Source organism: Colobus angolensis, unplaced genomic scaffold, assembly GCF_000951035.1.
Source record: "Colobus angolensis palliatus isolate OR3802 unplaced genomic scaffold, Cang.pa_1.0 Scaffold105, whole genome shotgun sequence".
Taxonomy (NCBI): domain Eukaryota; kingdom Metazoa; phylum Chordata; class Mammalia; order Primates; family Cercopithecidae; genus Colobus; species Colobus angolensis.
Window position 1 is genome coordinate 255,190 of NW_012111475.1, and position 11,448 is coordinate 266,637.

General features: G+C 44.7%; 1 protein-coding gene across 2 annotated transcripts in view; it reads left to right on the forward strand.

The window, feature by feature from the left end:
- TRERF1 (transcriptional regulating factor 1) overlaps window positions 1-11,448 on the forward strand; it is a 234,884-nt gene that overhangs the window by 148,524 nt on the left and 74,912 nt on the right. For both annotated transcript variants that reach the window (XM_011943599.1, XM_011943605.1), the window contains exon 4: window positions 6,765-6,876. The gene's annotated coding sequence lies outside the window, so the exon portion shown is untranslated. The remainder of the gene's footprint in view (window positions 1-6,764; window positions 6,877-11,448) is intronic.

An 11,448-nucleotide genomic window follows, 5' to 3' on the forward strand; every position in this document is an offset into this window, starting at 1 on the left:
ATGGCCTTGAACTCTCCTGTTTTAATAACATTTAATGTGGAATTTTATATTCTACTGTGTAATGTAGCTGGACCTGTTTTAATTAAAAATTAAAAGATTTTACTCCAAATATTTAAGTGTGTTTCAGAAACACATCAAGTTAATCCTGTGGCCCTTAGGATGAAGGTGATAAACCCTGGTAAGGGGACAGAGGAGTGTCAGGGGAGGAAGCCATGTAGGGGAGCACTTAATGAAAGGAATAGTATTCCTCTTTAACAATGAGGGTTTTGTTTTCTTCTTCTGGAATGTCCTCAAAATTAATCTCTAGGGTGGAACACATTTAAGTGATACATTGTATACGCAAGCAAAGGGAGCAAGGTCCTACCATTAGTATAACTGCCTGCACCGCTTCAAAATTGTTCTAGGACATAAGCCAAGGTCCTCTTCTTCAAGTCATCGGTCTCAGCCTTGGCCACATATCACAGCCACCTGGCAGGCTTTACACACTCTTGTTTAACAGGGTGTTCAACAGGAGCCCACGTGGAACCCAGGCATCCCTGGTTTCTAAAGCTCCAGGTGATTCTGATGTGCAATCAGGGTTGACTGCTGTGCCAGGCCATTAGACACAACCCATGCCCTAATAGAGCTAACGGTCTGACTGGGGAGACCAACTCGTTAATCACATAATTGATTAATTACAACTCTGATAAATGCTGTTGCCCCATTAAATTTCAAAGGGTTGGAGACATCTTCCCGAAGCTATAGCCTGACAGACAATTAGATGCTAATGAGGGGAGAGCTGGGAAAATGGCATCCCAGGCAGAGGGACTGGCATGTGCAAAGGCCCGGGGGTAGAAAAGAGCTTGGTGTGTCTGAGGACTTGAAAGACATGCTGGTTGGAGCTGTGAGCAAGGAGGGTGGGCAACCTGAGGTTGGGGAGCAGATGGTAGCCTGTCACCCATGTTGGCCTGTGGTGAGTCCACCTTACATGCTGTCAGTGTTTGAGCTGCTCTGATATTGGTGTGAAAGGCCCAAGCTTCTGTGCTCTGGAATGAGCAGATACACGAGGGCCTGATTAACTGATCATGGTCTAGGCAGGATCACTTTCCTCCAGTGCATGAAAATTATTTACTCAGCCTCCATGGAGAGAGAGGAAGGGCATCAAAAGAAGGGAGAGATTGGCCAGGCGTGGTGGCTCACACCTGTAATCCCAGCACTTTGGGAGGCTGAGGCAAGTGGATCATTTGAGGTCAGGAGTTCGAGATCAGCCTGGCTAATATCGCAAAACCTCCTCTCTACTAAAAACACAAAAATTAGCCGGGCATGGTGGCGCACACTGTAATCCCAGCTACTCAAGAGGCTAGGGCAGGAGAATTGCTTGAACCTGGGAGACAGAGGTTGCAGTGAACCGAGATCGTGCCACTGCACTCCAGCCCGGGCAACAGAGTGAGACTCTGTCAAAAAAAAAAAAAAGGAGAGATGTTTGGAGAGAGAATGGGAGTTTTCTTCATATCTGGAAAGTTTCTGGGCCTCACTTGAAAATTACATCTCCTAGCATCTCCACATAGAACTCATTTGACAGAACGGTGGGTCCCTAGGTGACTGGAGCCTGGGATCTCATTGCAGTGATTCCTCTCTGTGCTGTTTCTCAGATGCTCTGTGGAGCCTGTCTCACGTTTAATTCCTCCTCCTCCCCATTTTCCTCCATCCCCCTACCCCTGCTCCTTTTTCTTCTTTTTAAAATCTGTGCCAATTTCTAATGAATTGTGGGTGGCATGGAGGGAATTCTTCACACTTCATTTGGTCCTGCTTCATAGTTTGTATCCTGTGTCCCTCCCTTCCCCTGGCTGAACCCCCCATCCCCGGTCTGGTAGGCGTGAGCTGTTCTTTTCTTTTCAACAGCCTTGTGGCTGCAGAGAACCCCTCTTTGATTTGGGCTTTTAGATACTCATTTAAAGTGTTTGTTTCTGCATATTAATTTCTTCCTTCCCTAAGACTCCTAATCTTCACTCTCCCTTAACTCCAACAGCAGTGTGGCGTGTGACGCAGCATTTGTCACCCCCATTTCACAGAAGGGAAACTGAGGTTCTGATAGCAGTGTGGGGCTGTGGGAAGATTCTGGCCTTGCTTGGTGGCATGATGAATGTGACAGGTCCTTGGAAAGTCACACAACCCTCCAGGGCTGCCTGTTTACTGGTCATATGGGAAGGAGATAAGATTTCTACCCCTGTAAGGAGGTAGGGTGATGGGGTGAAGAGGATGGGATTTGACCCTTAAAGCTCTGGCTCCACCACTCAGTTCTATGACCTTGGGCAAGGCATCAGACCTTGGCTTCCTCCCTTGTAGAATGGTGATCCCTACAGCACCTCAGCAGGATGGTTGTAAATACTAGAGGCACTGTCTGGGAAGTCCTAGCAACATGCCTGGTCTGAATGGGATATAGTAGCTGTTCTTTGGCCTTTGTGGCCTTTGGGATATAGTAGCTGTTCCACCTCCCCTGCCATCTGGGATTTGGCTGTTTGTCCAAGAGGACCCCGATCATTATGGTGGAGCTGGAATTAGAACTAGAACCCAGGTATGCTGGCCTCAGGCCCTGAGCTCCTGGGAGGAGCTATCTATCTGTAAGCACCCTGGTTTTGTGAGCTGGATAATCCTTGCTGTGGGTAGGCCTTTCTGTACACAGTAGAGTGGTAGTTCTTAACTGGGAGTGATTTTGCAAGAGACACTTGGCAATGTCTGGAGAGTTTTTTCATTGTCTCAGCTTGGGAGGTTCTACTGACTTCTAAGGGGTGGGGGCCAGGTATCTGGATTGTTCTGGGATCGCTCAGCACAGTGATTGGGGACTTTGAAGGCACACACCAAGAAACAGCAAGTCATCAAGACCCCTAGTCAGTGACAGCTGACTCTGAGCCCTTGCAAAGCTGCCCTACAGCGTCAGCACCGGCTGGGAAATCCTTGTGGATTCTTGTGGATATTCACATAGAGGGAGGGGTATGACTATCCCCACTCACTGGGCATAGTGCTAGCAACAGCTGCCACTTATCTAGGGCCTATTGGGAGCAGGGGCAGCATGCTCAGTGAGGGACCTACGCTCTCACTGATCTCCCTGATCAGCCAGGAAGACACTGCTAACCTCATTTCACAGAAGTGGAACAAGGCCGTACAGCTCGTGAGGGGCAGGGCCAGACCTAGGGCAGAGCCTAGGTCTCCTTAGCTCCAAAGCTCACACGCTATGCATGAAATTGCATGACCTTCCTTAGAAAGTAATCCCCCCCCCACCCCGCTGTGAGACTTCTCCAGCAATAATTTTAATAGAATGCTTATCCACATCCCTATGTCAGCATTGGTCACCTAATTTTGCCACCGGCCAGACTGAATTTACCACTGTTGCAGAAAACAAGTAGATAAGAATCTTAAAACTTATCACACATTGGGAGGGAGGGCAAGGGTGCCCCTATTTTGGATGTCTCATGCCAGTTTGGGAAGAGGGAGAACTTAGCAATTAGGCACAATATGTTCCTAATTTGCCCTAGAAAACTTCTTGGGTGCTTTTGGTAAAAACCTGTACGACTTTTTTATTTTTTCATTTTTTTGGTTGTGACAGAGTCTCGCTCTGTCACCCAGGCTGGAGTGCAGTGGCATGATCTCGGCTCACTGCAGCCTCCACCTCCCAAGTTCAAGTGGTCCTCCCAACTCAGCCTCCCAAGTAGCTGGGACTACAAACACAAGCCACCACACCTGGCTAATTTTTGTATTTTTTTTGTACAGACAGGGTTTCGCCACGTTGCCCAGGTTTTGTCTCAAACTCCTGGGCTCAAGTGATCCACCCGCCTTGGCCTTCCAAAATGCTGGGATTACAGGTGTGACCCACTGTACGCAGCCAAATCTGTACATCTTTAATGCCTGTCTTGAATGCCACAGTGGTTGGAGCACAGTGTGAAGTTAAGAAACAGTGCAATCCTGATTAAGAGCCTTCTCTCCTAGTTAGAGTACACCATGCTCTGTCGTGTCACAGGACCTTTGCACAGGCTACTCGGGGGACCAGCAGCGCCCTTGCTCTCTCTCTCTCCCCTGCTTCCCTGTCTACTTTGCTTCAGTAATTTATTCTTAGGGTTCATATTAAAGACTAATTCCTTAAGAAAGCACTTCTGCCCCATGTCCATGCTAGTCCACCTTCTGGCATATGCTGTTATGCATTAGCTATGCTTCTTTAGGGGACCACTATTATAGTTATATCTAATTTGTTAATGTTGGTTTCCTTCTTCCACTTGATTGTAAGCTCCATGAAGGTAGGGAACACATTGGTCTCACTCAGCTCTTGTATGCCGAGTGCCTTGCATTTGCCTAGTACATGCTAGGCACAAGCCAACATTAGATGGGTGAATGGACAGTTGGACGAATGGATTGAGCTAGTTAATTTCATTTCCTTTCCCTTAACTCCAGTCAATAATCTCTTCTTAGGGAATTGTAATTATCTGTTTATATGTCTCTCTTGAGCCTCTTTGAAGAAGAACCTATCTTTAGAAGCTCTGAGTCTAGCTCCATGCCTGACATATAGTAGATGGCTAATAAAAGTTGACCATATGGTTGTCTAAGACAAACTCTTGCCCATAAGACAAGCAGTTCCAAGAGCTCATGCTGCTGCAGAGAGGACCCTAGAGAGTTATTTTCACACATAGAGGATAAGGATGGTGAATGTATTCATAGAAACAGAATGAAGTGCATTCCTGCTTCCCACCCGTGCCATGCTTAGCTCCTCGGTAAGGTCTGCTATTCAGGTTGCCAGTTACTGTACTGACTTATTTGTACATAAACAGTTATTCCCCATAACCTTCCCTTCGCCAACATTCAGAGATAATGATATACAATCTTTGTAACATTACAGATGTTGCTTCAAAAACACTCTGTTGCTATAGGAATGTTTGTGATGTGCTTATCGCTAGAATTTCATAAGCAACAAACTCCAAAATTGCAGATGATTTAACATTTGAAGCAGGGAGTGAGAGTGTATGTGTGTTTGCATTAAAAAAAAAAAAAAGGCTTTGAAAAAGGAAGTTTTCTTCTGCAGAGTTATCTTCTTCTAAAGCTTAAAATAAGAACTACTTAAAAGCAGTGAATTTAGAAGAATGAGCACTTTCTCTTAAACATTCAAATGGGTGAAAATGACTTGTAATGCCTCCCTCAAGTATTAAGGAAATAGGCAGTTAAAGGTTTTTTTTGGAGCTGGCTGTCACAGACAAAGGATTTCTCATTAAAAAAAAAAAAAATCATTTTATAGCATTAAATAATAGGAATGCACACCAGCAGCCCTCTTGACATTTTGAAAATGATTTATTTTCTGAAATGTCCCAGTCCATATTAATAGATGACTCTTTGTTCTTCTCATTCAGAGAGGGAGCTTCGGGTGGGGTTGCCATAGTTAGGGTTGGGAAGTTCAGGGTGGAGGCAGACAGGGCTCCAGGAACAGCTTTCCGTGAGCCTCACACTTTGTTACCTGAACACAGCAGGTGGATGCCACCACCTATCTCCAGACAGCATGGAGCCACACTTTCCCAAAGCTCCTGCTGTGGTTCTCCTTCCCAAAGAGAGACTCTCTGAACTAACTTTTTATAGTCCAGAGAGTGAATTTGAAATCATTTCTCTTTGTAGCCTCCCTCTCTGAACCAAGATATCAGCTAGACATCTTAGGAAAGGTGTGCAATGTGGAAGTCTCTACTATCGCAATGCTACTCCTCAGCTGTGGCTCAGGAGTGGTGCTCTCTGCAAACTCTTTAGCAGTCCGTGAGATAAGTTCAGAAACTGAGAGTTGGTGCTTAGTAACTTTCATGCCGATTTGACAGAATAATCTGTTGAATCAAAGAACTTAAAAGTGAGCTTGCACTTTGTATCAGTATTTTTTCATTTCCTTTTTCTAGCAGTTCATTTTTACTATATTTTATTAAAGTAGCCATCTATAATGGTGTGGAAGTTTTTTAAAAAACTGATCCTTCGGCTGGACGCAGTGGCTCACACCTGTAGTCTCAGCACTTTGGAAGGCCGCGGTGGGCAGATCATGAGGTCAGGAGTTCAAGACCAGCCTGGCCAACATGGTGGAGCCCCCGTCTCTACTAAAAATACAAAAATTAGCCAGGTTTGGTGGTGGGCGCCTGTAATCCCAGCTACTTGGGAGGCTGAGGCATGAGAATTGCTTGAACCTGGGAGGCGGAGGTTGCAGTGAGCTGAGATCGCGCCATTGCACTCCAGCCTGGGCGACAGAGTGAGACTCTGTCTCGGGGGGAAAAAAAAGAAAAAACTGGTTCTTCATGACAAATAACTTGAAAAACTCTATGCCAAGGCACCTATAAGCTGCTGTCGCTCCCCCATAAGGAAAATCAGCTGTTGAATGGATTTGGGGAATCGCAGCACTTAGCAAATGATGTTATAATGAGACTCAGGTCTCTCTCTGTCTCTCTCTCTGTCTCTCTCTCTCTCTCTGTCTCTCTCTCTCTCTGTCTCTCTCTGTCTCTCTGTCTCTCTCTGTCTCTCTTTCTGACTGTTTCCTAAATGCAGAGACTGCATGCAGTTCATCTCTGTGGCCTCATTCCTCAGTGCCCTGCCTGGCACATTGTAGACTTTTGGAAATGCTTGTTGAATGCATGCCTGTCTGCTTTCTTGTTACCTAAGAGTGGGTGAGGACAGCCTCAGAAATTTCCCTGGGATTTCTGGTAGTGTCTTCTGCAGGATGGTGATGGAGAGCTAGGAGCAAATGATGAGGAAATTACCTTTCCTTCTTCCTTTCCCCATAGGACCAGGCCTCCTCTTCCCGCCTGTCCAGCAGCATGAAAGCAGCATGACTGGCCGACCGCAGGAGAAGCCCCCAGAACCAGGCCCCCAACTCAGCCATCTGCGGAGGTCAAGGTAAGCTCGCTTTCCTTCTTCTGGAAGGCTGAGGAATTTTCATTTTAGTACATTCTGTATGCGTTTGTAATCCCTTGCTGTGTGCTAGAAGAATGAGGTTTCCTGGGATGAGGGTAGACTTAGAAAGTGCGTGTCAGCCTTACAGGTTAAAGTGTGCTCATTTTGGTTAAAGGAGAGGCCAATATGGAGCAGAAAGGACTGAGCTGAGTGTCTAGAATACAGCTCTTCTTATTCTTCCACCACCTCCTGAATCTGGGACCTTGGGCAGGGTCTTTCAGGATGGGGTATCCAGGGAATTTTGAATGAAAAAATCTCTGAGACAGGATAGAATGAGAAAGACTACTCAGTCCACCACCTGAGAGTCCCAGTACCTGCCAGACGGACTTCTGTCCCACACAGAGTCATAAGGGGCCTTAGACGATCAGTCAGGCCACTTTCCAGCCAGTGTTGGACAGTTAGTTGTTAGAAAGTTCTGTCTGCTGGCCTCTGCTCTGCCATTAGGAACCACAAAGACTTGGCTTTCAAAGACTCTTCCACATGCCTCTCTCATTCGGTTTGAAGATTTGAAGATTTGGCTGTCATGACTCCGTCTTTCTTTTTTTTGGTATAAATTCTCCGTAGGGACTGGTGCCAGTCACCTTGTCCTCTCATCCCCTCCATCCTGGAAAGGGCTTTAGTTATCTCCAGTGTCTGCCTTGCTGGTTGCTCATGCAGCCTGCACCATCTTCAGTAGAGAATCATTCATTCACCATTCATTCTTCAGTGGCTATTTACAGCCTCTGACAGACAGGCACTGTGCTAGACTCTGGAGACATCTCAGTGAAGAAGAAAGACAGGGTCTCTGTCTTTAAAGACAAAATAGGTTTAGATTCTTAGAGAGAGTTTGAAATATGCATTGAACTACTTCCGTGTGCTCCTTGTTTGCATTTTTATCTCTCCAACTTTTTTCTTAAATGTCCCATGAGTGCTTGAAAAAAGTCTTCAAATATTGGATATAGTTTTCTATATACCATCATTGAAAAATAAGTTAGCTTATTGTGCAGCTCAAATCATCTATAGTATATCCTTTTCTGATTTTGTCTGATTATCAATTATTGAGAGAGGTGTTTTAGTTAAAGCTTCCGACTGGATTTGTCGGTTGCTCCTTGGCAATGCTGACATTTTTGCTTTATATGTTCTGAGGCAATGCTGTTTAGTGCATAGATGTTTAGAACTGGCGTATTTTATTGATGAATTGGGATTTATTTCTGCCATCTTTATATGCATTTAATTTTTTCTGCTCTTTCTTTTAGGTTGAGGTATTTTCCCCCCTCATTCCATTTTCCATCTTCTTATTTGGAATTTACACACTCTATGTCTGGTATTTCTGGGGTTACCCAGCTAGCTACCTGGATAGATGATAGATAGATAGATAGATAGATAGATAGATAGATAGATAGATAGATAGATAGATAGAAAAAACACTCTATGTGTGTTTTTTCAGGGGTTATCCAGCTAGCTGGATATGTATATGTAGATAGATAGATAGGTAGGTAGGTAGGTAGATAGATAGATAGATATGTATATGTAGATAGATAGATAGATAGATAGATAGATAGATAGATAGATAGATAGATAGATAGACAGATAGATAGTTTTAGAGACAGGGTCTTGCTCTGTTGCCCAGGCTAGCTTCAAACTCCTGGGCTCAAGTGATACTCTCACCTCAGCCTCCCAAGTAGCTACCTTAACTTTTTTTGTTTGTTTGCTTGCTTGCTTTGTTTTGTTTTGTTTTGTTTTTGAGGCAGAATCTCTCTCTCTCCCAGTCTGAGGTACAGTGGCATGGTCTCGGCTTACTGCAACCTGCACCTCCTGGGCTCAAGCAATTCTCCTGCCTCAGCCTCCTGAGTAGCTGGAAATACAGGCGTTCGCTATCATGCCTGGCTAGTTTTTGTATTTTTAGTAGAGATGGGATTTTACCATGTTGGCCAGGCTGGTCTCAAATTCCTGACCTCACGTGATCCGCCCATCTCGGCCTCCCAAAGTGCTGGAATTACAGGCATGAGCCACTGTGCCCAACCAATTTTTGTATTTTAAGTAGAAATGGGGTTTTACCCTGTTGGCCAGGCTGGTCTCAAACTCCTGACCTCCAGTGATCCACCCACTTCAGCCTCCCAAATTGCTGGCATTACAGGCGTGAGCCACCACCCTCAAACCTATTTTACACTTTTCATCTCTTTGTCTCTCTGTGCTGAACTCTGAATAATTTATTCAAATCTATCTTCTGGCTTGGAGAATGGGTCATGCCTATAATCCCAGCACTTTGGGAAGCCGAGGTGGGTGGATCACCTGAAATCAGAAGTTCAAGACCAGCCTGGCCAACATGGTGAAACCCCATCTCTACTAAAATTACAAAAATTAGCCTGGTGTGGTGGCGTGCACCTGTAATCCCAGCTACTCTGGAGGCTGAGGCACAAGAATCACTTGAACCCTGGAGGTGGAGGTTGCTGTGAGCTGAGATCACACCACTGCACTCCAGCCTGGGCCACAGAGCCAGATTTTGTCTCAAAAAACAAACAAAAAAAAAAAACTATCTTCTATTTAACTAGTATATTATGTGTGTTAAAGGCTGTTTAAACCATTCATTGGATTTTTTTCTTTTTGCTTTCTTTATTTGTCATTTCTAGAAGTTCTACTTGGTGATTTTTCTGGTCTCTCATTTCTTGCTCATATTTGAAGATGTTTATTTCTTTAAAATATTAAATTTGCTATTTAGAAATTTTATAATTTTGTGTCTTGTAATTCCCAAATCTGAAGTCTTTGTAGGTCTGGTTCTGCCACTTGCCGTTTCTGCTGGCTGGTGTTCATAATGCCTTATTTCCTGTGAATTGCTCATTTTTTCTTGGCACTTTATCTTTGGGAATTATCTGAGGTGTGGGTTGAGTTGTCTTTTCCAGAGAGGATTTGCGTTAACTTCTGCTAGTTGTCTGGTGGGCACTACCAACAAAAATCACTTTGAATTAATTTTCTAGTTAAGGCTTTTCTGGCTACCCAAGTAATATAATTCAGGCTACAAACCTGTGTGAAGTCCAACTATGGTTACACATTTTCAGGAGAGAATTTCCCCCCCCCCATTCCCTGCTCTGCCCAAGGTCCAGTTTTCTTGCAGTCTCTTTCTGTGTTGTGCATTTATTTCTCATTCACCAAGTCGAATGAATTTTGTGGAGTGGAGCCATTTGAAGTCCCAACTTTGTGGAGGGGTCTCCCTAGGCTGTTAACCCTTTGCTGCTGTCACTGGGAAACTTAGAATCTCCAGGTTTCAGCAGAAACCTTCAGGGCAAAAGCCAGCTTTGATGCCAGCTCACCTCCCAAGGTTCCTGCTTTGGGTTTGTTTTGGTCTTTTCATTTGTACTATCTCAGCAATGTGTATTCAGTCTTCATATCTAAAATTGTATCCAGCATATTAGTTCTTTCCATTAGGAGGGGCAGGTAAGGTATCTGGTCTGCCATCTTGCCAAAACTATATCTTTTTCTTCTCCACAATAGTCCTGCTGGGCAGGAATTTCTATTTCTTCACAGAAGAGTGACCTGAAGCTCAGAGAGGGTATAGCCATAGGCCTAGCAGGTGAAAGGCTGGGAGAGAATATGTCCCTCTCCTCTCCTCTCTCCCCACCTTCCCTCTCCCCAAGATAACTGTTGACCATCGGTGAGGACAAACTTTAGTCTCACAAAGAATATGAGTTGCTACCAAAATGTTTTAACTAGCTGAACAGCTTTGTATACTTTGTTTATGAATCTATTGTTTATCTTCCTTGAGGGAGGAAATGGCTTCTGCATATTTTGTGGTTTGTCTGGCAGTCACCAGCAGCTTTCCTGCTTCATTCCCATTCTGCAAAAAGTCTTCTGAACCTGAAGCCAGATCCCATGGGCTTCTCATCCAGACCCTGGCTTGCTTTCCTCCTTATGCTACTCTCTCCTTCTTCTCAACTTCTTCGCTTCCCTCTGCCTCTTCTTCCTTTTCCCCTTTCCCCATCCTTCCTGCAACTGGTTTTTCTTTTTCATGGTGGTGTGCCTTTCATTGGAGGGGAGTCTACAGAGCCAGTGGTTTGGCTTTTGGGCTTTGAGGGGCAGGGAGAAAGAGCTGAGTTTGAACCTAGCTCTGCCACTTAATAACTCAATCTCTCTAAGCTTCCATTTCTTCATTGGTCACATGGGGACAGTGGATAGAGCTGTTCAAGGACTTAATGAAACGATGCCTGTAGAGCTTGTAACACAGAGCTTGGACATCATCAGCACTTGGTCAGTGGTGGTTCATATAACTATGACTGAGAACAGACCACTTCAAGGCCAGTGCTCTTGCTGGTGATGCTTTTAAATTGACAAAGCCGGTTTATAAAATAGGACAAAAATGGAGGCAGAAATCTAATATAAATACGGGAATCCTAGCTTCACTATGATGTTCTTTGAACTGGGGTGTTTTTTATATTTTTATTTTTATTTTTATTTTTTTTGAGACAGAGTCTCGCACTGTCGCCCAGGCTGGAGTGCAGTGGCTGGATCTCAGCTCACTGCAAGCTCTGCCTCCTGGGTTTA